This window comes from Ovis aries, chromosome 3, assembly GCF_016772045.2.
Source record: "Ovis aries strain OAR_USU_Benz2616 breed Rambouillet chromosome 3, ARS-UI_Ramb_v3.0, whole genome shotgun sequence".
NCBI lineage: Eukaryota > Metazoa > Chordata > Mammalia > Artiodactyla > Bovidae > Ovis > Ovis aries.
The window spans coordinates 117,033,758-117,059,661 of record NC_056056.1 but is presented as its reverse complement, the minus strand read 5'-3'; the positions used below and the strand labels follow the sequence as shown (position 1 = coordinate 117,059,661).

The following is a 25,904-nucleotide window of genomic DNA, read 5'->3' as shown; positions in this document are numbered from 1 at the left end:
AAAAAAACAGAATAATATGGACTGTATAGAAAAAGATACATAGAAACTGTCAGGGTGTTAAAAAGAAAGTAACGTTTGGCATAATCTTGAGACAGAAAATAAGAATGGAGTCTCAGAAATCTGGATTCATGTTTACAATACAGATGTTAAATTAGTAGTGAAATGATGATCTGAGCATGGGTTATGAAGGGGTGAGCATGTAGTAGGGGCCAGAAAACTCAGTCAGTTATGCTCATGCTAGGTTTCTTCTCCATTTCCCTTCAGATGCTGGGTCCATTCAGTCATCCTCACTATGACCTGCCTCTTACGGTAAAGAATACTCTGCTTGAAAGATACAAGACGGCTCCAGTCTAGCTGATTTTTTTCCTGTCTTTGGCATGGATGGTACTCTGGGGAATAAAAACCCTTGATATTGTTAATTTCTCTACTATTTAAGGTGCTTCTCAGTGTTTCACGAAGCAAACTGTTCTATAACTGAGAAGGCAGGCGCATCAATACCAAAGCAGCTAAAATCATAGCTCATTTTGCCACTAGTACCTGAAGCAGAATGAAGAAAGCAGCAACATGCCAGGTGGAGAACAGTCACTTAGGTGGCTGATTACATCAAATTACTCCCAATGTAATCAGCCGGGACACATTTACCAAATTGGCATTTTAAACCATTATAAGGAAGTTGAATTAACTACCTCGGTATGTGGTTTTAACATTATATATTTGGTATGTACCCATAGCAGGCACTTAATAAAAAATAGAATAAAATCATAACTGATTTCTTGGTAATGCTAGACTTATCTTTACATTATGACTCTGCAGTATTGTCCTAATCATAAACTCTGTTAGGTATCAATGAATGTTTTTGATTACCCGAAAATCTGTACTGAGACAAAACAGGCTACAACTTCCAACACTTAGTACCTGAATTTCCTTGCGTCATTTTCCATTTAGAGTCAATCAAAACGGGATTACAACTCATTTTTAAATGTCCCTGGTTCTTCACTGCTATATGTCTGCCAGCCCCTGAATCACACTTCAGCTGCGCTATGTCCTACATACAGTTCCCTTGATTAAGAGGCTTTGTTAGTTCGTTGTGATGAGGTTGTGATGTGGGATCCCTTGATCCCAGAGCTCACTGTCCTGTCAATTTTACATTTCCTTACATGGAGAAGACGAAACATGGGAAAGATTGGGGCATAATATACATCATTTTTCTAACCTTTGAAACTGATGACGTGACAAATGGTAATAAAAATGCATTTTAAATCCTAGTACAGTGACATTGAAATTAATATAAATGGTAAGTTCTGTGACTGTCTTCCTCTTGCACTAAAAATAATTATTGAATACCATTGCCTTTATATCATAACAAAAGATTTTTAATGCTTTTTTAAAGCTGTTTCCAAAACTAAATCATTTTTTCTTAGCAACTTTAAAATTGTTAAAACATCAAAATTACAAAGATAAAGAATTTATGAAGGCTTTTTCATCACTTCAAAACAATTCAGTCAGAGAGCCTCTAAAGTTTTACTCCTGGCACAGGAAAAAAAAAATCCTACCAAACTATTAACATTGGCAACCTTATGAAAGATTATGATTTTTAAGAATTTGACTTATTAAAGCCAGAAATATAGCTTTTTTAATTTAAAGTATTTAACAACATGATATGCTGCTGTTCAATCACTCAGTCATGTCCGACTCTTTGCAACCCCATAGACTGTAGCCCACCAGGCTCCTATGTCCATGGGCTTTCCCAGGCAAAAATATTGGAGTGGGTTGGCATTTTCTACTCCAGGGGATCTTCCTGACCCAGGAATAGAACCCAAGTCTGCTGGAAAAACGATAGTTTTGACTATATGGATATTTGTCAGTGAAGTGATGTCTCTTTTTTTTAATATATGATCTAGGTTTGTCATAGCTTTCCTTCCAAGGAGCAAATATTTTTTAATTTCATGGCTACAGTCACCATCTGCAGTGATCTGGGAACCCAAGAAAATAATATATGTCACCACTTTCACTTTCTCCCCTTCTATTTACCATGAAGTGGTGGGACTGGATGCCATGATCTTATATTTTTGAATGTTGAGTTTTAAGCCAGCTTTTTCACTCTCTACTTTCACCCTCATCGAGAGGCTCTTTAGTTCCTCTTCACTCTCTGCCATTAGAGTGGTATCATCTGCATATCTGAGGTTGTTGATATTTCTCCCTGCAATCTTGATTCCACCTTGTGAGTCATCCCCCTGAGCATTCCGCATGATGTACTCTGCCTATAAGTTAAATAAGCAGGGTAACAACACACAGCCTTGTAGTACTCCTTCCCTAGTTTTGAACCAGTATGTTGTCCCATGTCTGTTTCTAACAGTTGCTTCTTGACCTGCATACAGGCTTCTCAGGAGACAGGTAAAGTGGTCTAGTATCCCCATTTCTTTAAGAATTTTGCACAGTTTGTTATGATCCACACAGTCAAAGGCTTTAGTGTAATCAATGAAACATAAGTACATGTTTTTCTAGAATTTCCTTGCTTATTCCATGATCCATCAAAAGTTGGCAATTTGATCTCTGGTTCTTCTGCCTTTTCTAAATCTAGCTTATACATCTGGAAGTTCTTGATTCGAATATAGCTGAAGCTTAGCTTGAAGGATTTGGAACATAACCTTGCTAGCATGTGAAATGAGCAAAACTGTACAGTAGTTTGAACATTCTTTGGCATTGCCTTCCTTGAGAACTGGAATGAAAATGGACATTTTCTGGTCTTGTGGCCACTGCTGAGCTTTCCAAATTTGCTGGCATATTGAGTGCAGCACTTTTGCAGCATCATCTTTTAGGATTTTACTTAGTTCAGCCAGAATTCCATCACCCCCACTAGCTTTGTTTGTAGTAATGCTTCCTAAGGCCCACTTGACTTGACACTCCAGGATGTCTGGCTCTAGGTGAGTGATCACACCATTGCGGTTATCCAGGTCATTAAAACCCTTTTTGTATAGTTCTTCTGTGTATTCTTGCCACCTCTTCTTAATCTTTTCTGCTTCTGTTAGATCCTTATTGTTTCTGTTTTTTTATCGTGCTCATCCTTACATGAAATATTCCCTCGGTATCTCCAATATTCTTGAAGAGATCTCTGGTCTTTCTCATTCTATTATTTTCCTCTATTTCATTGCATTTTTTATTTAAGAAGGCCTTCTTATCTCTCCTTACTATTCTCTGGAATTCTGCATTTGCTTGAGGCTATCTTTCCCTTTCTCCTTTGCCTTTTGCTTCTCTTCTCTCCTCAGCTATTTGTAAAGCCTCTTCAAATAACCACTTTGCCTACTTAATTTCTTTTTCTTACAGATGGCTTTGGTCACCGACTCCTGTAAAATATTACAACCCCCTGTCCATAGTTCTTCAGGCACTCTGTCTATCATACATTTGTCTCACTCTGTCTGACTTACATCACCCAGTATGATGATCTAGGTTCATCCGTGTTGCTGCAAATGACATTATTTCATTCTTTTTTTCTTTTACTGAGTAATATTGCACTGTGTATATGTAACACATCTTCTTTATCCATTCATCTGTTGACAGACATTTAGGTTGCTTCCCTGTCCTGGCTATTATAAATAGTGTTTGGTGAACATTAGGGTGCAGAACTCACATTTCTGGCTCAAAATTTATGGCACTGGTTCAGAAAGAGTAAAGATGCAGTAAGTATGGTTATATAAGTGAGATTATTAGGATTTGAAAATGTACCTTCATTATCCAATCCTATTAACCAGATTTTAAAAATCCTTTTCATTTGCTTAACAACTAATCGCCTTGCATGAGAGTATCCTGTAGACAGTTAAATCAATTTCCTCACATCCAATGGCCCAATCATACTCATGATCTCCAGGCTTCCAGCTGGAGCCATATATCAGCATGTTTCATACAGACACAGAGAGCTTCAGAACTTTGATATTTATGTGTGTGAATGTGTGAAAACAGAGGATGCTCCACAAAAGAGGGAGCAATGTACTTTGAAGCTGCGCCCTTCTCAGAGAGTCCTGATTCATTCAGTGTGTTACCTCCGTCTGCTCATATGGGTCTGCTCATTTGGTTCCCTACGATGACTTGTGACTGGTTACCCAACTGAACTGAGCCACGTTAATGCCCAGTATCCCAGACTGCCCCTACAGAGAGTGAGAATGGGGGTTTACTACAGTCAGATGGTTACTTGACTTCTGGCCAAAGTCTGCCTCTTGGTTGGCCCAATTGAGGACAAGTCCATGCTGATTTTACTTCACAGTTCCTGACACTGTTCTGTCAGTTTGATTTCTGCTGAAGTTAATTGGAGTGCATTTCTATTGCTTACAACAGAGGGCACTCACTGGCTGATGCAGATCTGCGGAGCTTATTGATGTCTTTCATTGACTGGAAAAGGGACTGCTTTGAATATAAATACACCTACTTGTATTTTTTAAAACTGTTTTACTGCCTTTCATTCTGCTTCAATACAGTCATCATTTTAAAAACGATTGTTTATTTGGCTGTACCAGGTCTTGGTTGCAGCAGGCAGGGTCTTCGATCTTCACTGTGGCATGTGGGATGTTTAGTTACATCATGTGAACTCCTAATCGCAGCATGCAGAATCTAGTTCCCTGACCGGAGATCGAACCCTGGACCCCCTGCATTGGGCGCTCAGAGCCTTAGCCACTGAGCCATCAGGGAAGTCTCCTCTACTTTTAATTTCAGCTTTGAAACTAAATAACTGTGTGACTTTGAGCACCTACTTTCTTCCCTTGTAAAATGAGAAGATTTGACCATCATTTGGCCTGCTTCCAAGCCTAAAATTCTTGATTCTTTACACCATGACTGAATCTACATGTAGCATCTCCAAACTACTTTCATTTTTAACCCAGTGGTTTGACAGCTCCCAGATACTAATGTGTCAATAAATTAGAATTATTGATAAATCCTGCTCTAAATCTGGGTGTTGGTTTTTTTTTTTTCCTTTCACTTTCCTTCTCAGTGATATAGCCACCAAAGTTCTAAAACATAAACCTACATTCACTAGTTTATCCCCTGAAAAAGTGGGGTTTTTTTCTGTTTATTTTAAACCATATGATTATTGCCTTTGATTGTTAATTTACAACAGTTACAACTAAATCAATTTCTTTAGTCTACTGCTGCTGCTGTTGCTGCTAAGTCGCTTCAGTCGTGTCCGACTCTGTGCGACCCCATAGACGGCAGCCCACCAGGCTCCCCCATCCCTGGGATTCTCCAGGCAAGAGTACTGGAGTGGGGTGCCATTGCCTTCTCCATCTTTAGTCTACAGTAGAACATAATCTCCAGGCCAAAGGAGAGACAAATACGAAGAGAATAATTTTACAAATAGAACAACTGTGGCAAGTGCCACAAAGTTTAATAGGGAGCTGTGAGATCTCGTCATGAGACACCTGGCAGATAACTGCCTCTGCGAGAAGCAGTGTGTGTTTCGGGGGAATGCTAAGATGAAATCTGGATCACTCTAAGGCTGGCAGCTGGCAGGTACAGGGCTTGTCCCACTGATATGTTAAAGTGAAGTGAAGTCTCTCAGTCGTGCCCGACTCTTTGTGGCTCCGTGGACTGTAGCCTACCAGCCTCCTCAATCCACGGAATTCTCCAGGCAAGAATACTGGAGTGAGTTGCCATTTCCTTCTCCAGGGGATCTTCCCGACCCAGGGATCGAACCTGGGTCTCCCTCATTGCAGGCAGACGCTTTACCGTCTAAGCCACCAGGGAAGCCCCACTGATGTTAAATGCAGATCAAACTGAGGCACAGGGTAGTGTGTGGTGTGCCAGTTTGCTGACATCAAAATGCTATATTAATCCTCACTTCCTCTTGGCGTTCTGGAACCTGAAACCTCAAAGAGCTAAGATCCAGGTTTCTTCCCCTCACCAGCCCCAAATAGGTGTTCATTTCACTTGAGGAGAGGAATGGGAAGGCAAATGCATGCCTTCTGCTTGCTTCAAACATCAAGATATCTGCAAAACTTGGCCTTATATCTCCACAGCCTCCCCTGGTTAGTTCCACTTCCTTTAAGCTAAGCGAATAAAAGTTCGCACCTACATGAAATAAATCCAAAATTCTCCTCAAGAAGCAGTGTCCTATAAAAATCCACTATCCACAAAGCAGAAAGTAGATTTTCTTTTAGGCCTCCTGTCCTCGTTTTCTTTGCCACTTTCATTTAATTTAGGCCCTGGGCATGAGTTTATTTTCGCAGAGGTATTTATAAAGAGAAGAAGAAAAAAGAGAGAAGTTTACACTTTAATTTCTCCAATGCCTTCAAGATACTGGGGCTTTCTCTAAGGCACATAAATGTATGGATTTCCTTCCTGGTGACAGTTTTCCAAACATGATAGCCTGATTAAATGCCAGGCTCTGGAGAGAGTAGGCTGGGTTATTATTGATACTGTCTTCTACATGGAAAAAGCACTCAATTACCTAAGCCTCAACTTTTCCAGTCTGTGAAATGAGAGCAGTAATAAGGTTGAAAAACACACATTTTTGAAATGCTTGGCGTGGTACGTGGCCAATATCTGCTCAATAAACATTAGTTATTAACATAGCCATCATCATTATTTTTAACAAATAGCCAATACCAGAATAATGGTGGGAGTCAAGAGAAGGGGCGTACAGAAAGACAGGCAAAGGAGCATAATTATGTTACAAGAGACAGCCTCTGAAAACATTCTAACTTAATATGCTCACCTACATTGTACATTGTAACTACTTTTATTGACTATACCTCTTTGGATTAACTTTTATTTATTGCTTGTATCAAAAAGCAGCACATTACAATGTTTAAAAGTAAGGTCTCCATAAGATTTTCTGTTAGGTCCTTGCCTTTTTGTCCTTTGTTGTGCCCATCTTTGCATGAAATTTCCCTTGGTAGGGCTTCCAAGATAGCTCAGTTGGTAAAGAATCTGCCTGCAATGCAAGAGACCCTGGTTTGATTCCTGAGTCGGGAAGATCCCTTGGAAAAGGGATAGGCTACCCACTCCCGTATTCTTGGGCTTCCCTTGTGGCTCAGCTAGCTCACTGTAGAGTTAGCTACCATCTGAAGTTTATTTTGACTTCCCTGGTGGCTCAGACGGTAAAGCGTCTGCCTACAATGCAGGAGACCCAGGTTCTATCCCTGGGTCAGGAAGATCTCCTGGAGAAGAAGCAACCCACTCCAATATTCTTGCCTGGAAAATCCCATGGACATAGAAGTCTGGCAGGCTGCAGTCCATGGGGTCACCAAGAGTCAGATTCAACTGAGCCACTTCACTTCACTTCCCTTGGTATCTCCAATTTTCTTGAAGATCTCTAGTCTTTCCCATTCTATTGTTTTCCTACATTTCTTTGCATTGTTCAGTTAAGAAAGCTTCTTTATCTTAAGAAAGCTTTCTTATCTCTCCTTGCTATTCTCTGGAACTCTGCATTCAGTTGGCGAAATCTTTCCTTTTCTCTTGTGCCTTTCATTTCTCTTCTTTTCTCAGCTATTTGTAAGGCCTCCTCAGAGAACCACTTTGTCTTCTTGCATTTCTTTTTCTTAGGGATGGTTTTTGTCACCATCTCCTGTACAATGTTACAAACTTCCATCCATAGTTCCTCAGGCACTCTGTCTACCAGATATGGTTCCTTGAATCTATTAGTCACCTCATTTGTATAAACATAAGGGATTTGATTTAGGTCACACCTTAATGGCCTAGTGGTTTTCCTTACTTTCTTCAATTTGAGCCTGAATTTTGCAGTAAGAAACTGATTGTCTGAGCCATAGTGAGCTCCAAGTCTTGTTTTTGCTGACTGTATAGAAATTCTCCATCTTTGGCTACAAAGAATATAATCAGTTTGATTTTGGTACTGATCAGCTGGTGATGTCCATAAGCAGAGTCATCTCCTGCACTGTTGGCAGAGAGTGTTTGCTATGACCAGTGTGTTCTCTTGGCAAAACTGTTAGCCTTTGCCATACTTCATTTTTTACTCCAAGGCTAAATGTGCCTGTTATTCTAGATATCTCTTCACTTACTACTTTTGCAAGAATGCACAGAAGAATTGTACAAAAAAAAGGTCTTAATGACCCAGATAACCACAATGGTGTAGTCATTCACCTAGAGCCAGACTTCCTGGAGTGTGAAGTCAAATGGGCCTTAGGAAGTATTACTATGAACAAAGCTAGTGGAGGTGATGGAATTCCAGTTGAGCTATTTCAAATCCTAGAAGAGGATGTTGTTAAAGTGCTGCACTTATTATACTAGCAAATTTGGAAACCTCAGCAGTGGCCACAGGACTGGAAAAGGTTGGTTTTCATTCCAGTCCTAAAGAAAGACAATGGCAAAGAATGTTCAAATTACCACACAGTTGCACTCATTTCACATGCTAGCAATACTATGCTCAAAATCCTCCAAGCCAGGCTTTATCAGTACATGAACTGAGAACTTCCAGATGTTTGAGCTGGATTTGGAAAAGTCAGAGGAACCAGAGATCAAATTGCCAACCTCTGCTGGATCATCGAAAAAGGAAGGTAATTAAAAAAAAAATCTACTTCTGCTTCATTGACTATGCTAAAGCCTTTGGCTGTGTGGATCACAACAAACTGCGGAATATTCTTAAAGAGATGGAAACCCCAGACCACCTTACCTGCCTCCTGAGAAACCTATATGCAGGTCAAGAAGCAACAGTTAGAACTGGACATGGAACAAGGGGCTGGTTCAAAATTGGGAAAGGAGTACATCAAGGCTGTGTATTGTCTCTCTGCTTATTTACCTTGAAATAATACAAAATGCTGGGCTAGATGATTTACAAGCTGGAATAAAGAATGGCAGGAGAAATATCAACAACATCAAATATGCAGATGACACCATTTTAATGGCAGAAAGTGAAGACCAACTAAAGAGCCTCTTGATGAAGGTGAAAGAGGAGAATGAAAAAGCTGGCTTAAAACTCAGCATTCAAAAAAACGCAGGTCATGGCATCTAGCCCCATCACTTCATGGCAAATAGTTGGGGAAAAAGTGGGAACAGTGTCAGATTTCATTTTCTTGGGCTCCAAAATCAATGTGGACAGTGACTGCAGCCACAAAATTAAGACACTTGCTCCTTGGAAGAAGAGCTATGACAAACCTAGACAGTGTATTAAAAAGCAGAGACATCACTTTGCCAACAAAGGTGCATATAGTTAAAGCTATGGTTTTTCCAGCAATCATCTATAGATGTGAGAGTTGAACCATAAAGAAGGCTGAGTGTTAAAGAATTGATGCTTTTGAACAGTGGTGCTAGAGAATACTCTTGAGAGTCCTTTGGATTGCAAGGAGATCGAACCAGTCTATCCTAAAGGCAGTCCTAAATGTTCATTGGAAGGACTGATGCTGAAGCTGAGGCTCCAATACTTTGGCCACCTGATGGGAAGAATGATTCATTGGAAAAGACCCGGATGCTGGGAAAGACTGAAGACAGGAGGAGAAGGGGACAACATCACCGACTCAATGGACATGAGTTTGAGCAAAGTCAGGGAGAGAGTGATGGACGCGTGGTGTGCTGCGGTTCTTGGGGTTGCAGAGTCAGACATGACTTAACTGAACCACAGCAACAAGATTTTCTAAAAAATATTTTTAAATCATCACATCACTCTTTTGCCTTGCTCCAACTTTTCTAGCCTTCTTTCAGCTGCTTGTAGCCACTGTGCTCTCGCTCGCCAAATGATTTCTGTGGCTAGCAACCTTCTCTTTCCGCTTTTGCTAGTAAATGCCCATTCATCCTCAGGTTTCCACTCAGCTTTACTTCTTTTAGGAAGCCTTCCTCAGTCACTCTAACTACCTCAAACCCCTTCTATGAGTTCTCATAGTGCTAGAGACTTTTCCTTTGAGAAATGTTAAGGGTTGAATTGTGGCTGCTCAAATTCATATGCTGAAGCCCTAATCCTGGTACCCCAAAGTGTGACTTTATTTGAAGACAAGGTCATTATAGAAGTAAAGTTAAAATGAGGTCACTAGGGGGATTCCCCAAATCCCTTCCTTTTTTGGGGGTTTCCCAAGTGGCATTAGTGGTAAAGAACCCACATGCCAGTGCAGGAGATGTTAAGAGACGTGGGTTCGATCCCTGAGTCAGGAGATCCCCTGGAGGAGGACACAGCAACCCACTCCAGTATTCTTGCCTGGAGAAAACTATGGACAGAGGAGCCTGGCTACAGTCCATAGCTACAGTCCATAGCATCACAGAGTAGCAATTTAGCATGCACAGGGGGCTTCCCAGGTGATGCTAGTGGTAAAGAACCCACCTGCCATTGCAGGAGACGTAAGAGGCTCAGGCTTGATCCCTGGGTCAGGAAGATCCTCTGGAGAAGGACATGGCAACCAACTCCATTATTCTTGCCTGGAGAATCCCATGGACAGAGGAGCCTGGCAGGCCACAGCTCATGAGGCTGCCAAGAGTCAGACATGACTGAAGCAACTTAGCACGCATGCGCAAGGTCGCTAGGGTGCTCCCAAATCCAACAGGATGGGAATCTTTTAAAAAGGGGAATTTGGACACTGAAACTGTCAAGAGAGGGAAGATGATGTGAAGAGACACAAGGAGAAGATGTCAAGGAGAGCGACTTGGAACAGATCTTTTTGTCAGAGCCCTCTGAAGGAGCCAAACCTCTTGACACCTTGATTTGAGACTTTTGGCCTTCGATCCTCCAGAACTGTGAAGCAATAAATATCTGTTTTAAAACCAACATAATAATGATAATAAATGTAAAAAATTTTTAAATACAACTCATGTCTCTGGAGTCACAATCAGTTCAGTTCAGTTCAGTCGCTCAGTCGTGTCCGACTCTTTGCGACCCCATGAATCGCAGCACGCCAGGCCTCCCTGTCCATCACCAGCTCCCGGAGTTCACTCAGACTCGCGTCCATCGAGTCAGTATACCTGGATACAAATGTAGTCTGTACCATTTTCAAATTCTACAATGTCAGGCAAATTACCTGTCTGAGCCTCTGTTACTACATCTTTATAATAGGAGTAAAAATAGTGCCTGCCTCATAGGATTATTGGGATGATTGTAAAGCTTTCAGAAAACAGCCCAACACAAAGTAAGCATTCAATAAATATTAACTCAATATAATTATAAAATATCATAGATTTTTTATATTCTTCGCCAAGAATCAATAATGTTCTCTCATTTCTTACCCTGCAAAGCCTATTTAAGGATTTTGTTTAGTGTGGTAAGAGTTGATCTATAAAATTTTCATTTCAAAATAGAGGCTAAAATAAGCAGTATTGCCAAATCTCAAAATTTTTAAATTGATTCAAGCAATTACGTGGTATCAGTCAGAATTCAGTCATAAAAATGAAGAAACCAGCCTGGTATTGCAAGCAGGAAGACATTTAATACAGTGAACTAGTGGCTTAAAAATACATCGGAAGGGCTGGAGAATTAGCGACCATAGAAAGCATTCATTATTAGTCACTATTGCGTCCCCAGCCATAAGGGCATTAGGAACTTCCAGGATCCCAGGCAACTTCCAGCGATGATCTCAGGTCAGCGCTACACAGACGAACAACTTCCAGAGGATGCGGTGGAGCTGCAGAGCATCTCTTGTTGAAGCCCAGGAGGTCTCCTGATTGGATGAAGAGCAATGGTTTCTGTTTCCCTTGGCATTTCAAACTCTGTGGCCTCTGCCTGGGGGACTCTAAACCAGAAACCTCCTGACAAGAGATTCTGGGAAATGTATTTCCTAGGCTTCCAGTCACTGTGGCCTAAGGCCAGCAAGGAAAAGAAATTAAAGTGCAGGCTGGTTGGGTCCCCTAAAATAATACCAAACACAGTCACTCCTTGAGCTATTCAGCATTCACATAGAACCTTCTACCTATATTCAAATTTTAAAATAACATTATTAACTCTAACGTATTATAATTATTTCTTTGTCAAATAAATATACGCTAGCTCTCTCCCTGTAAAGGTATGGTCCCACATTCTATCAGTTACTTTATCCAAATCAGATGATATACTTATCCTTCTAGTCTGGTCACAATTCTTTTGGTATAAATAGCCCAAACTTTAAAAAATAAGTGATAAAATCAATCACCCACCAAAATACTTGAAATACATAGGCTGATATACATAAATATATTCATAGCAAATTAAGCAAGAAAGTATACCATACCTGGGCACTACGGTGATTTCTGCACCTGGATGTGAGTCAACAGTTGATATTAGTTACTTCCTTTATCTGGTAGCTGTTCTTTGTCCCCTTGTCCCTTAGCTGCTCTTCTGGCTTTTTATCTGGTGGAGTGCCAGGTAAAGAATTATGCAGTCCCCACCTTCATTTGGTGGCTGTCATCCTCCATTAGTTCCTTCCACCCTAAATGGAAACAATAAGAGTTTCCCAGAGAATCCCTTTTATATCACAGGCCACTCCACTGTGTAGCAAAGACCTGGTTTTCCTTAATTATCAGGACCCTTCGTCTAAGACTATTCAGTAAACCTCTCCTTTGCCTGTTGGTTCATTGGCAATCTCAACTTCTAGTTTTATAGAAATGTTGTTTTGTTCCAGGGTAGGAGTATTCCTGCCTTAGGTATCAGGGAGCCTGAAGTTATCAGGACAGGAATTGAAACAGTAGTACTGATTTGAATCATTCCCACTTATTCTGTTAGTTGCACACCTACATGTTCTCATTGTACTTTTAGATTATTGGGTATCGGTAAGGTCAGTAAATCCTAGGGTTTCATTTTATTGCATCACACTGCACAGTAAATGAGTTTCTTGGTCAGAAAAAATGTTTGAGATTCCATGACAATGAATAAGACATTCAGGGGCCCAAAACTTTGGGAAAGGATTACAGAACTAAGAAATATTCATATTCAGTGACAGACTATTTTGGGGGGCTCCAAAATCACTGCAGATGGTGACTGCACCCATAAAATTAAAAGACACTTGCTTCTTGAAAGAAAAGCTATGACCAACCTAGACAGCATATTAAAAAGCAGAGACATTACTTTGCCAACAAAGGTCCATCTAGTCAAAGCTGTGGTTTTTCCAGTGGTCATGTATGGATGTGAGAGTTGGACTGTAAAGAAAGCTGAGTCCCAAAGAACTGATGCTTTTGAACTGTGGTGTTGGAGAAGACTCTTGAGAGTCCCTTGGACTGCAAGGAGATCCAACCAGTCCATCCTAAAGGAGATCAGTCCTGAATATTCATTGGAAGGACTGATGCTGAAGCTGAAACTCCAATACTTTGGCCACATGATGCAAAGAACTGACTCACTGGAAAAGACCCTGATGCTGGGAAAGATTGAAGGCACTGGGAGAAGGGGATGACAGAGGATGAGATGGTTGGATGGCATCACTAATGGACATGAGTTTGAGTAAACTCCAGGAGTTGGCAATGGACAGGGATGCCTGGCATGGTGCAGTCCATGGGGTCACAAAGAGTCAGACATGACTGAGCAACTGACCTGAACTAAACTGAAGTGTCTGTTCCACAGATCTCAAATTGCTTAATAAGATATAAAGATATAAAAATACCCTTAATAAGATATAAAAATTCAACCTGTCAGTTTGTCACCAGGTGAGTGGCTGGTGCTGGGAAATGGTGCCACACTAGGGACTCAGCGTTCATCTCAAGTCTTGGCAGATTGCATATTCAGCCATACTGTTCACTCGCCAGATCACCCTTAGAGAAAGCACGTCCATGTGGCTTAACTTTTGTACTTCTATCTGAATGGCCTTGGACACTGTCCTTTAATCACTGAGCAAACACTGGGGTGGCTGTTGAGAGAGACTGATTAACATCTATAGGTCATGTCATCATATCGACTTGATTATTGAGTCTTGGCACTCTCATCATGCCCTTTGATGAGACAGGGTATATATGGGATACAAATTTCTTCTCATTCAATACTTACCTAAAAGGTTCTCTTCTGTTGATTCCCATTTTCTTCCTCCTCTGACTTCCCTATTACCTATGCTCCAATTATGTTCCTTCCATATTCATTATTACTCAGTAAACTCATGAAGTAAATTCCATTAATAAATTGGTATATACAGACTTATGATGGTTTGACTTATGATTTTTCAACTTCATGATGGTGCAAAAGTGATACACATCCAGTAAAAGCTCTGCTTCAGATTTTGAATTTTGATCTTTTCCCAGGCTAGTGATTGCAATCTGATACTCTCCAGCAATGCTGGTCGGTCAAATGAGGATGAGCAATGGACACTTTTATAGCCATTCTGTGTCCATACAACCATTTTGTCTTTCAGTTTCACCACACTACTCAGCACATTATCTGAGATATCCAACACTCTATTATAAAATATACTTTGTGTTAGATGATTTTTTTTCCAGCTGTAGGCTTGTATAAGGGTTCTGAGCATATTTAAGATAGGCTAGGTTAAATTATGATGTTTGATAGGTAAGGTATACTAAAAACATCTTCAACTTACAGTATTTTCAATTTACAGTGGGTTTATCAGGATGTAACCCCATTACAAGTCAAGGAAGATGTGTTTCCAAGTATCTTGTTATTTCCATTACCAGCCAAGTGAAACTAAAAGTAGCTCAAGCTGCTGCCCACTAGGCAGGTCTCGCTGTGTCTTCTAGGACCCCAGCTGAGCGGAGTTGTTATGGTATATTGTGTCATTCCGACTGGCTGAGTTCTGTTTTCTTGTGTAAACCATCCTTCAGAGGTGTTTTGTTTTGTTTTGTTTTTCATATAACTGGCTGTAAGAACCTTCCCATGAGGTCACAAAGCATGTGGAGGGAGTCGTGGCAATGCAGGTTGCCTGTGAGATTTAAAGGGGCCTTTTTCTCAATGATAAGGGGTGAGGTGCAAGATGAAGCAATGTGTCTTTTACTCTGGAAGGACTGTGTCACCATATCATGGGCCAATAACACTTTAGAGACTTCACCAAGATAGCAAGCTCTGGAATAATCCTGGAAATTATTACTCAGCTTCTGGCACATTGTAATGCCAAGGTATCTGAGATATTTGTTCGTATATCAACCAACTAGATGTTCAAAGGATGTTATCAGTTAGTAAACCCCAAACGCTATGGGTTGAAGAGATGATTAAGATTTTTATAGAGAATTCCTGTGGTGAGGTAGAAAATTAAAATAATCCTGGTAGGTGAAAAAAAAAAAACAAACCTGCTACTAGCAATATTTTTAATGAGTTTAACTTCAAAGACAGACTACAAGGTTTTAATTTATGTGAATTACTGCTTTAGAAAGATTCAAAATTGGATGAAAAAATATTTTCATATCTAATAAGCAGATTTGTAAAATAAAGCCAGTGAATAAAAGTGATATCTAAGAATAGGATAGCTAGAAGTATTATGTGAAAAGAAAAAGTAAGCATGTCAAATGGCAAGAGCTAACAAATAGGATCATAGGATAGAAGTTAGAAATTAAAATTGAATTTTAGAGAGATAATGAATATGAGTTTGGAGAAGACTTTTGAGAGTCTCCTGGAATGCAAGGCGATCAAACCAGTCAATCCTAAAGGAAATCAACCCTGAATATTCATTGGAAGGACTGATGTTGAAGCTGAAGCTCCAATCCTTGGGCCACCTGTTGCAAAGAGCTGACTCATTAGAAAAGACCCTGATGCTGGGAAAGATTGAAGGCAGGAGGAGAAGGGGACGACAGAGGACGAGACGGTTGGATGGCATCACTGACTCGAAGGACATGAGTTTGAACAAGCTCTGGGAGTTGGTGATGGACAGGGAGGCCTGGTGTGGTGCAGTCTATGGGGTTGCAGAATTGGACATGACTGAGTGACTGAACTGAACTGAACTGAACTGAATGAACATGAAGTGAAAGTGTGGATTAGGCCGGGGGAAAAAAGCAATGATTACAGATAATGCTGAGATAATCTACTTATGAATTATTCTGTCTACCATAATTATATTTTTAAAATTAGTTATCTATGAAAGGGAAAATATCCCTGGTGCTAAAAGCAAATATGACTGGTATAGAAAAAAATAACATTTTGCTACAATGCTGATGCAGCAAAATCATAGGTTTTATTTGAAATTTAAATGTGCCCAGTGTTCATCTTTATGTAGATATTTAAAACTGAAATATGCTGATGCATTAGTTCATTTTCTTAGTTGCCATTGTTCTAAAAAATTTACATATTGCTCTTGAATAATTCAATGTCATTCTCTCCTAGTAAAGTTAGTCACCTTCATGCTACTGTTAGAAATCAGAAAGATATTGCTAGTTTTAAAAATAGATTTCTTTAGTTCAGCTTTAACATAATAAATACAAACACATATTTTTCCCCAGTTTCTTCCATTTTAATGTTACTTAATAATTATTTTGTTTATTTTAAAATTCACATTTTATACCTTTATTTTATGGTAATGAGCAAATAACAAACTTATTAAAAATCAGAATATATTTCTAGATTATTTAATTTCACTAAGTCTAAAAGTTTCAGAATTTCACATTCTTAATAGTGCAGTGCTGGAAGAAGCTGAGAGAGAAGCATCATTCAAAGTCTGTATTAGGCATCCATATTGTAGCGTTGACACCATGTTAAGTATAATATAAAGCATAAGTGCTCATTTTCATCTGGTAGCATGTAATCTAATTTATAAGCCACTCCGTATCCCCCCTCATTTTATATAAAATGAGTAAATAAAATTTTAGAATCTCATTTCATGGGTTTATAGTTTGTTTTGTGTTTTATAGCTTGCACCTCTAAGTGCGCGTCAGACTAGAAGGTTGAATGACTAGCATTCTGTTCTTTGTTTTTATTTTCAGATTTCAGCTTTGCCATTTTAAAAATCACAATGATATTGAAATATAATTCACACACCATAAAATTCAGTTACTTAAAGTGTATAATTCAGTAGTTCTGGGCATATTCATCACTATCTAATTTTAGAACATCTGATTGTTCCCGAAAGAAACCTGGTAGCAATCATTGCTCATTCCTCCTTTTCCCCAGTCCCTAGAAACCACCATCTCCTTTTCCTTTCAACGTATTTCATGTAAATGAAATCATGTACTTGTTGTTGTTATTCTATCAATCATTCGTGTCTGACTCTCTGCAACCCCATGGACTGCACCACACCAGACCTCCCTGTCCATCACCAGCTCCCACAGTTAACCCCAAACTCATGTCCATTGAGTTGGTGATGCCATCCAACCATCTCATCCTCTGTCGTCACCTTCTCCTCCTGCCTTCAATCTTTCCCAGCATCAGGGTCTTTTCTAATGAGTCAGCTCTTTGCATCAGGTGGCCAAAGGATTGGAGCTTCAGCTTCAGCATCAGTCCTTCCAGTGAATATTCAGGGTTGATTTCCTTTAGGATGGACTGGTTTGAAATCATGTATGTGAACTTTTAATCTCATTTCACTCACTTTCAATGATATTTTCAAGATTTATCCATGCTTTAGCATGTATCAGTACTTTATTCTTTTTAGGATGACTAGGACTGTAGGATTATACCACGTTTTGTTTATCCATTCATCAGTTGATTGACATTTAGGTTGTTTCTACGGTTTGACTACCATGAATAGTGCTGCTATAAGTATTTATATGCAAGTTTTTCTGTGGACTTGTGTTTTCAATTGTGTTGAGTATTTATATATGTAGGTAGGACTGGACATGCTACATCATATTGTAACTCTATGTTTAACATATTGAGAAAATGTGAAGCAGTTTTTTTCAAAGTGGTTGTAGCATTTTACAGTCCCATCAAAAGTATATGAGGGTTCCTGTTCCTCCACACTCTAACCAATACTTGGTATTATCTGTTTTGTTTAAGCCCTCCTGGTGTGTGGGCAATGGCACCCCACTCCAGAACTCTTGACTGGAAAATCCCACGGATGGAGGCGCCTGGAAGGCTGCAGTCCATGGGATCGCTGAGGGTCGGACACAACTGAGCAACTTCACTTTCACTTTTCACTTTCATGCATTGGAGAAGGAAATGGCAACCCACTCCAGTGTTCTTGCCTGGAGAGTTCCAGGGACGGGGGAGCCTGGTGGGTTGCCCTCTATGGGGTCGCACAGAGTCAGACACAACTGAAGCGACTTAGCAGCAGTGTGTGTAAAGTGGTGTTAGTGTTCGTGTTAGTTGCTCAGTTGTGCCCGACTCTTTGTGACCCCGTGGACTGTAGCCCTCTGTCCATGAGATTTTCCAGGCAAGGATACAGGAGTGGGTTGCCATTTCCTTCTCCAAGGGATCTTCCCAACCCAGGAATCGAACCCGGGTCTCCTGCACTGCAGGCAGATTCTTTACCAACTGAGCTACAAGGGAAGACTTCACTGTAATTTTAAGTTGCATTTCGCCAGTGAGTGGGCATTTCCCTGGTGGCTCAGATGGTAAAGAATCTGTCTACAGTGCAGGAGACTTGGGTTTAACCCCTGAGTCAGGAAGATCCCCTGGAGAAAGGAATGGCCACCCACTTTAGTATTCTTGCCTGGAGAATTCGATGCGCAGAAGTGCCTGGTGGGCTACAGCCACGGGGATCACAAAGGTTTGGACACGACTGAGTGACTAACACATACACACCGAGAATGAATGACGGTGCTGTGCTTCTTCATGCGTATGTTTTTTCTCATTGGTTTATCTGTATTAAAAAGTTTTGCCCTTTTAAGAATTAGATCATTTGTCTTTTTGTGGTTGAGTTGTAAGAGTCTTTTGTATACTCTTGATACAATTCCCTTATCAGATATATGATTTGCAAATTTTATTCCCTCCTGCAAATAGTTTTTCCTACTCTTTGGGTAGTCTTTTTACTTTATTGATGCTGTTTTTTGAAAGCTAAGCATTTTTGTTTTGATGAAAAGGAACTTATCCATTTTTTTTCTTCTGCTGCTTTTGCGACTGGTGTCATATTTAAGAAACCATTGCCTGATTCAAAACTGAAGATTTACTCTTATGTTTTCTTCTAAGAGGTTTATAGTTTTAGCTATTACATTTAGGTTTCTGATCCACTTTGAGTTAGTTTTTGTACATCATGTGAGGTAGGGGTTCAATTTCATTCTTTTGCATGTATATATCCAGTTTTCCTAGTGTTTTTCTATTGAAAGACTATCCTAATTGTAATGCCTACAATCAGCCTTTCTATTTGCTTGTTACTCATCTATGAAATATATATATTTAACATAACAGTATAAATAAATAATACTGAAAGTATGTGTATCAGTAAAAGTAAAGTTCTTTTTTTTTTTTTTTAAAGGCCAGGCTAAAAACTTTGTGAATGCCTTTATCTCACTTAGCGTGTACCTACTTGGATTAGTATAAATGTCATTTTCCCTCATCTGTGTTAGTTGGAAACTTAGGACCATTTCTGAATCATTCTATTTGCTGTCTGTTTCTCTTGCCAACAAGATTGTGGCCTAGGTTTACCAAGAAAGACTCTCATGTGAGAAACGAAAAGCATTGCTCCTGGTCAACGGTGGGACATATTTGAGCTTCAGTGGATGTGAAATTTTGCAATATCCTCTAAGAATTTTTCTGCAAATTATCTGCCTTGGAGCTTCAGGCAACTGTAAACCTACATAGTAGATCCCTACAATTTCCTTAAGTGGCCTGAGTCTCAGAAAGCTAGCAGTGAATCAGAATCAGAAAGCTATGGTAGCTTTTTCTTACCCTTACTCTTCCAACATAGACAATGGTTTTCCAAGCTTCCAGTTCTTTACATTAAATCTCTTCCTCTTAGATTATTTAAAGTAATTTTCGTGTTTATTTTTCAAGTATAACTGATATATTTATGTTGGAAGATATGCTACATACATATTTTTAAGTACCATGAATCAAAATTATACTCACACATTTAAGATTTTTGTTAAGCCTTAACGATCATTAGATTCTTTCTCTTGCTGCCACCTCCCTTGCCTTGATACTGCTGTAGCTTTCTCTGGAATATCTACAAAAGAGCAAAAATTTTCCACTCATATGTCTTGCTGAGATCAGTGTCTTAGTCCCTGTGGGATAATGGGTTTTGCTTTCTATCCCCTGAAAAGCCATAGCCCATAGCATGTTCTTTCTATTTTCATCACATATTTCCTCATGGATGATATATAGAACCTTCTGTGACTTCTTATGGGAGGACTGAGTATATATTTATGCCTTTATTAAGGAAGTTTATGCCTTCCTTCTATATTATTCCAATCCATCCTCCATTACCATGGGATGCTTTTTTTCATAAGCAACTAATATAGTCACCTCGTGCTCATAAATTTTCAGAGGTTCCCTACCACCTACACTCTTTAGTATGGCTTAAATTTCGTTCTATACTATACTATACATACCACACTTGGTTATTTGACTCCCAGAACCTACTCTCTGACTTCTTTTTCCTTCCTCCAAACTATATCTTATTCTACCATGTTTTCCCTCTGTCTTGCAACGCTTACATGACTGGCAAGCTCCTAAGCATTCTTCATGTCTTGCCTCCAAAGAGCACCTTCTCTGTGAAGGTTCTTATGATTTGATTTCTTCAGGGAAGCTTGGACAGAACTTTTCCTCTGCTCCCATAGCTTCTTGCATAAGTGTGTAAGCAAAGTATGCCTTGGTCATAAGTTCACTGTGGAAATTAATTATCCATGTAAAAGACTCAACAGAATGCCTAGCACACAGTAAATGCTCGTCAAAATATTTGTTATTATTTTTGTGTTTTTATTACTAAGCATTATCTAAAAATATAAAATTAGCACGTTGAAATTTTTAGCTCTTATTATAGCTTTCCATTTTTAAATTTTTCTTCCTTTTATATTATAAATTCTTTTTACACAGTATTTGTGTTTCTGACCAGAGAAAATCCTGGGAATATTCTAGGCAGGGCTTGATGGCTAATAGTTACCTCTGCCAAAGACTGTCCAGTTGGTTGACAAATTTGGCAACTTGAAATTGGAAAATTTTGAAAAAGTTCTTAGGCCCCTGTTTTTGTAATGTTTATTTATTTGGCAGTGTTGGGTCTTAGTTGTGACGTGTGGGACCTCGGTTGCATCACTCGGGGTCTTTTATTGTGGTGCACAGGCTTAGTTGTCCTGCGACATATGGGATCTTAGTTCCCAGACCCGATATCGAACCCTTGTTTGCTGCATTTGCAAGGTGGCCCCCAGGGAAGTCCCTTAGGTTCTTATTGAAGACAGTTTGTTATGATGATGTACATGTCGCTTTGTATTTAAATAGCATGATGGACTGGGAAGAGCTGAAGTGACCCAGCTGAGCATCTCTGGTCATGGCAGAGGAGAAACACAGTTGCAATTGCTCGGGCTATCTGAAAGGAGGTGGTGCCAGGCCTGCTTTCAGGAACAGCTCAATGGAGCCACACAAGCTCCTTGCCTGCTCTGTTGGCTGCCATGAAAACATGCTGATAAAGGTATCATCATTTGACTAAAGCATAGAACTTGACACGCACAGGGAGTCAGGTCTATAAGCAGAGTCACATCCTTAGAAATCACTAATGCACTTAAAAAAATATTTATAACCATAATTCTTAGCAATATATTTGTACCACATCAGACGTTGGGTGAAAGATAAAAGGAAGAAGGAGGGGGAAAGAGAGAGGAAGAGGGAGAAATGGAAAGAGAATGAAGGAAGAAAGGAAGGAATGAAAGGAAGTGGAAAATAAAGAAAAAGAAAAGAAAGTCAAGGTAAAGAAAGGAAGAGATGGTTGGAGGTGACATTTCTCCCTTTTACTGAATTCATCATGCCCATCTTCACTTTCCTGTTGCCTATACCTCTGGATTGTTCGCTAAAGAGTGTTTTTATTCCCCTCCACATCTTTATATATTATGCTATCCTGCAACAGCAAGTTTCTATTGTAACTATTCTTTTATACTCAGAGCTGTTATGGCACACATAACTAGAACTTTCATGCATAGGCAAGAAGAAAATCATTTCAGTTCAGTTCAGTCACTCAGTCATGTCTGACTCTTTGTGACCCCATGAATTGCAGGAAGCCAGGCCTCCCTGTCCATCACAAACTCCCAGAGTTCACCCAAACTCATGTCCATTGAGTCAGTGATTCCATCTAGCCATCTCATCCTCTGTCGTCCCCTTCTCCTCCTGCCCCCAATCCCTCCCAGCATCAGAGTCTTTTCCAGTGAGTCAACTCTTCGCATGAGGTGGCCAAAGTACTAGAGTTTCAGCTTGAGCCTCATTTCTTCCAAAGAAATCCCAGGGCTGATCTCCTTCAGAATGGACTGGTTGGATCTCCTTGCAGTCCAAGGGACTCTCAAGAGTCTTCTCCAATACCACAGTTCAAAAGCATCAATTCTTCGGCGCTCAGCTTTCTTCACAGTCCATACATGACTACTGGAAAAATCATAGCCTTGACTAGATGGACCTTTGTTGGCAAAGTAATGTCTCTGATCTTCAATATGCTGTCTAGGTTGGTCATGACTTTTTTCCCAAGGAGTAAGCGTCTTTTAATTTCATGGCTGCAATCCGCATCTGCAGTGATTTTGGAGCCCCAAAAAAGAAAAGTCTGACACTGTTTCCACTGTTTCCCCATCTATTTCCCATGAAGTGATGGGACCAGATGCCATTATCTTCATTTTCTGGATGTTGAGCTTTAAGCCAACTTTTTCACTCTCCTCTTTCACTTCCATCAAGAGGCTTTTTCGTTCCTCTTCACTTTCTGCCATAAGGGTGGTGTCATCTGCATATCTGAGGTTATTGATATTTCTCCCAGTAACCTTGATTTCAGCTTGTGATTCTTCCAGCCCAGCGTTTCTCATGATGTACTCTGCATATAAGGTAAATAAGCAGGGTGACAATATACAGCCTTGACGTACTCCTTTTCCTATTTGGAACCAGTCTGTTGTTCCATGTCCAGTTCTAACTGTTGCTCCCTGACCTGCATACAGATTTCTCAAGAGGCAGGTCAGGTGGTCCAGTATTCCTATCTCTTTCAGAATTTTCCAGAGTTTATTGTGATCCACACAGTCAAAGGCTTTGGCATACTCAATCAAGCAGAAATAGATGTTTTTCTGGAACTCTCTTGCTTTTTCGATAATCCAGTGGATGTTGGCAATTTGATCTCTGGTTCCTCTGCCTTTTCTAAAACCAGCTTGAACATCCGGAAGTTCACGGTTCACGTATTGCTGAAGCCTGGCTTGGAAAATTTTGAGTATTACTTTACTAGCATGTGAGATGAGTGCAATTGTGTGGTAGTTTGAGCATTCTTTGGCATTGCCTTTCTTTGGGATTGGAATGAAAACTGACCTTTTCCAGTCCTGTGGCCACTGCTGAGTTTTCCAAATGTGCTGGCATATTGAGTGCAGCACTTTCACAGAATCATCTTTCAGAATTTGAAACAGCTCAACTGGAATTCCATCACCTCCGTTAGCTTTGTTCATAGTGATGCTTTGTAAGGCCCACTTGACTTCACATTCCAGGATGTCTGGCTCTGGATGAGTGATCACACCATCGTGATTATCTGGGTCATGAAGATCTTTTTGTACAGTTCTTCCGTGTATTCTTGCCACTTTTTCTTAATATCTTCTGCTTCTGTTAGGTCCAAACCATTTCTGTCCTTTATCAAGCCCATCTTAGCATGAAATGGTCCCTTGGTATCTCTCATTTTCTTGAAGAGATCTCTAGTCTTTCCCATTCTGTTGTTTTCCTCTATTTCTTTGCATTGATCACTGAAAAAGGCTTTCTTATCTCTCCTTGCTATTCTTTGGAACTCTGCATTCAGATGCTTATATCTTTCCTTTTCTCCTTGCTTTTCACCTCTCTTCTTTTCACAGCTATTTGTAAGCCCTCCCCAGACAGCCATTTTGCTTTTTTGTGTTTCTTTTCCATAGGGGTGGTCTTGATCCCTGTCTCCTGTACAATGTGATGAACCTCATTCCATAGTTCATCAGGCACTCTATCTATCAGATCCAGGCCCTTAAATCTATTTCTCACTTCCACTGTATAATCATAAGGGATTTGATTTAGGTCATACCTGAATGGTCTAGTGGTTTTCCGTACTTTATTCAATTTCAGTCTGAATTTGGCAATAAGGAGTTCATGATCTGAGCCACAGTCAGCTCCTGGTCCGGTTTCTGCTGGCTATATAGAGCTTCTCCATGTTTGGCTGCAAAGAATATAATCAATCTGATTTCGGTGTTGACCATCTGGTGATGTCCATGTGTAGAGTCTTCTCTTGTGTTGTTGGAAGAGGGTGTTTGCTATGACCAGTGCATTTTCTTGGCAAAACTCTATTAGCCTTTGTTCTGCTTCATTTCACATTCCAAGGCCAAATTTGCCTGTTACTCCAGGTGTTCCTTGACTTCCTACTTTTGCATTCCAGTCCCCTATAATGAAAAGGACATCTTTCTTCGGTGTTAGTTCTAAAAGATCTTGTAGGTGTTCATAGAACCGTTCATCTTCAGTTTCTTCTGCGTTACTGGTTGGGGCGTAGACTTGGATTACTATGATATTGAATGGTTTGCCTTGGAAATGAACAGAGATCATTCTGTCATTTTTGAGATTGCATCCAAGTACTCCACTTTGGACTCTTTTGTAGACCATGATGGCTACTACATTTCCTCTAAGGGATTCCTGCCCACAGTAGTAGATATAATGGTCATCTGAGTTAAATTCACCCTTTCCAGTCCATTTTAGTTCACTGATTCCTAGAATGTCGACATTCACTCTTGCCATCTCCTGTTTGACTACTTCCAATTTGCCTTGATTCATGGACCTAACATTCCGGGTTCCTATGCAATATTGCTCTTTACAGCATCGGACCTTGCTTCTATCACCAGTCACATCCACAACTGGGTATTGTTTTTTCTTTGACTCCATCCCTTCATTCTTTCTGGAGTTATTTCTCCACTGATCTCCAGTAGCATATTGGGCACCTAATGACCTGAGGAGTTCCTCTTTTAGTAACCTATCATTTTGCCTTTTCATACTGTTCATGGGGTTCTCAAGGCAAGAATGCTGAAGTGACTTGCCATTCCCTTCTCCAGTGGACCACATTCTGTCAGACCTCTCCACCATGACCCACCCATCTTGGATGGCCCCACAGGGCATGGCTTAGTTTCATTGAGTTAGACAAGGCTGTGGTCTGTGTGATTAGATTGACTAGTTTTCTTTGATTATGGTTTGTGTGACTGCCCTCTGATGCCTCTTGCAGTACCTACTGTCTTACTTGGGTTTCTCTTACCTTGGACATGGAGTATCTCTTGACAGCTGCTCCAGCAAAGCACAGCTGCTGCTCCTTACCTTGGACGAGGGGTATCTCCTCACTGCTGCCCCTCCTGACCGTGAACATGGAGTAGCTCCTCTCAGCCCTCCTGAGCTGGAGAAGTAAACAGGTCCTCTTAAAATCAGGAATGCCCATGTGACTTGCTTAGGTCCATTACATGTGAGCAGCAGTAATGAGTGTCTGTTTTCTTCTTTTGGATAGAAGCATTTCCAAATGGAGAGGAAATGTTCATTGCCTCTTCCTTGCCAGGGCGAATAGGAAGCATCATGTTAAAAGAGCAGTTTATAAACTAGCATATCCTTGTGTCACCGTGATATGCACAGGTTTCTGGCTAACCCAAGTTTATCATGTAACATAAATAAAGAGTAGACATTATTGAAACTTCCTAGACATATATATCTTTCATAAAGTTGATCACTTGGGCTACACAAGTCATTAGCTACATTGAGTTTCAGCCTGACCTCACAGTATTATTGGTCCATCTCTCAATGTCTTGGCAGAAATTCTTTATCAACCTTGTTGATACTTGTGAGTGAAAAGGAAGATTGCATGCCCCATTAAAGTAATAATACAGAAAAATCTCTGGCTTACAATGGACAGCTACCACAAGTAAAATAGCCACTATTTCTCTCTATTGATATTCTAACTTTTACTCTGATAAAAAACAAATCCTTATGACTAAAAGAATTCTTTCCTATCCAGCACCCTTCTTACAAATAAATTCTACCTTCTCAAAATAATTACCATCAAACATTTTTTTTTGATTCC

The 25,904-nt window shown here is 40.0% G+C and overlaps 1 long non-coding RNA gene across 1 annotated transcript; it reads right to left on the bottom strand.

Annotated features, from left to right (window-relative positions):
• Nucleotides 1–11,328: 11,328 nt before the first annotated feature.
• LOC132659517 (uncharacterized) lies at nucleotides 11,329–15,000 on the bottom strand. The gene is made up of 2 exons (XR_009600055.1): nucleotides 12,126–15,000; nucleotides 11,329–11,579 (listed from the first exon to the last, which is right to left on the bottom strand). It is a non-coding gene; the product is annotated as an uncharacterized LOC132659517 (long non-coding RNA).
• Between the last annotated feature and the right edge of the window lie 10,904 nt (nucleotides 15,001–25,904).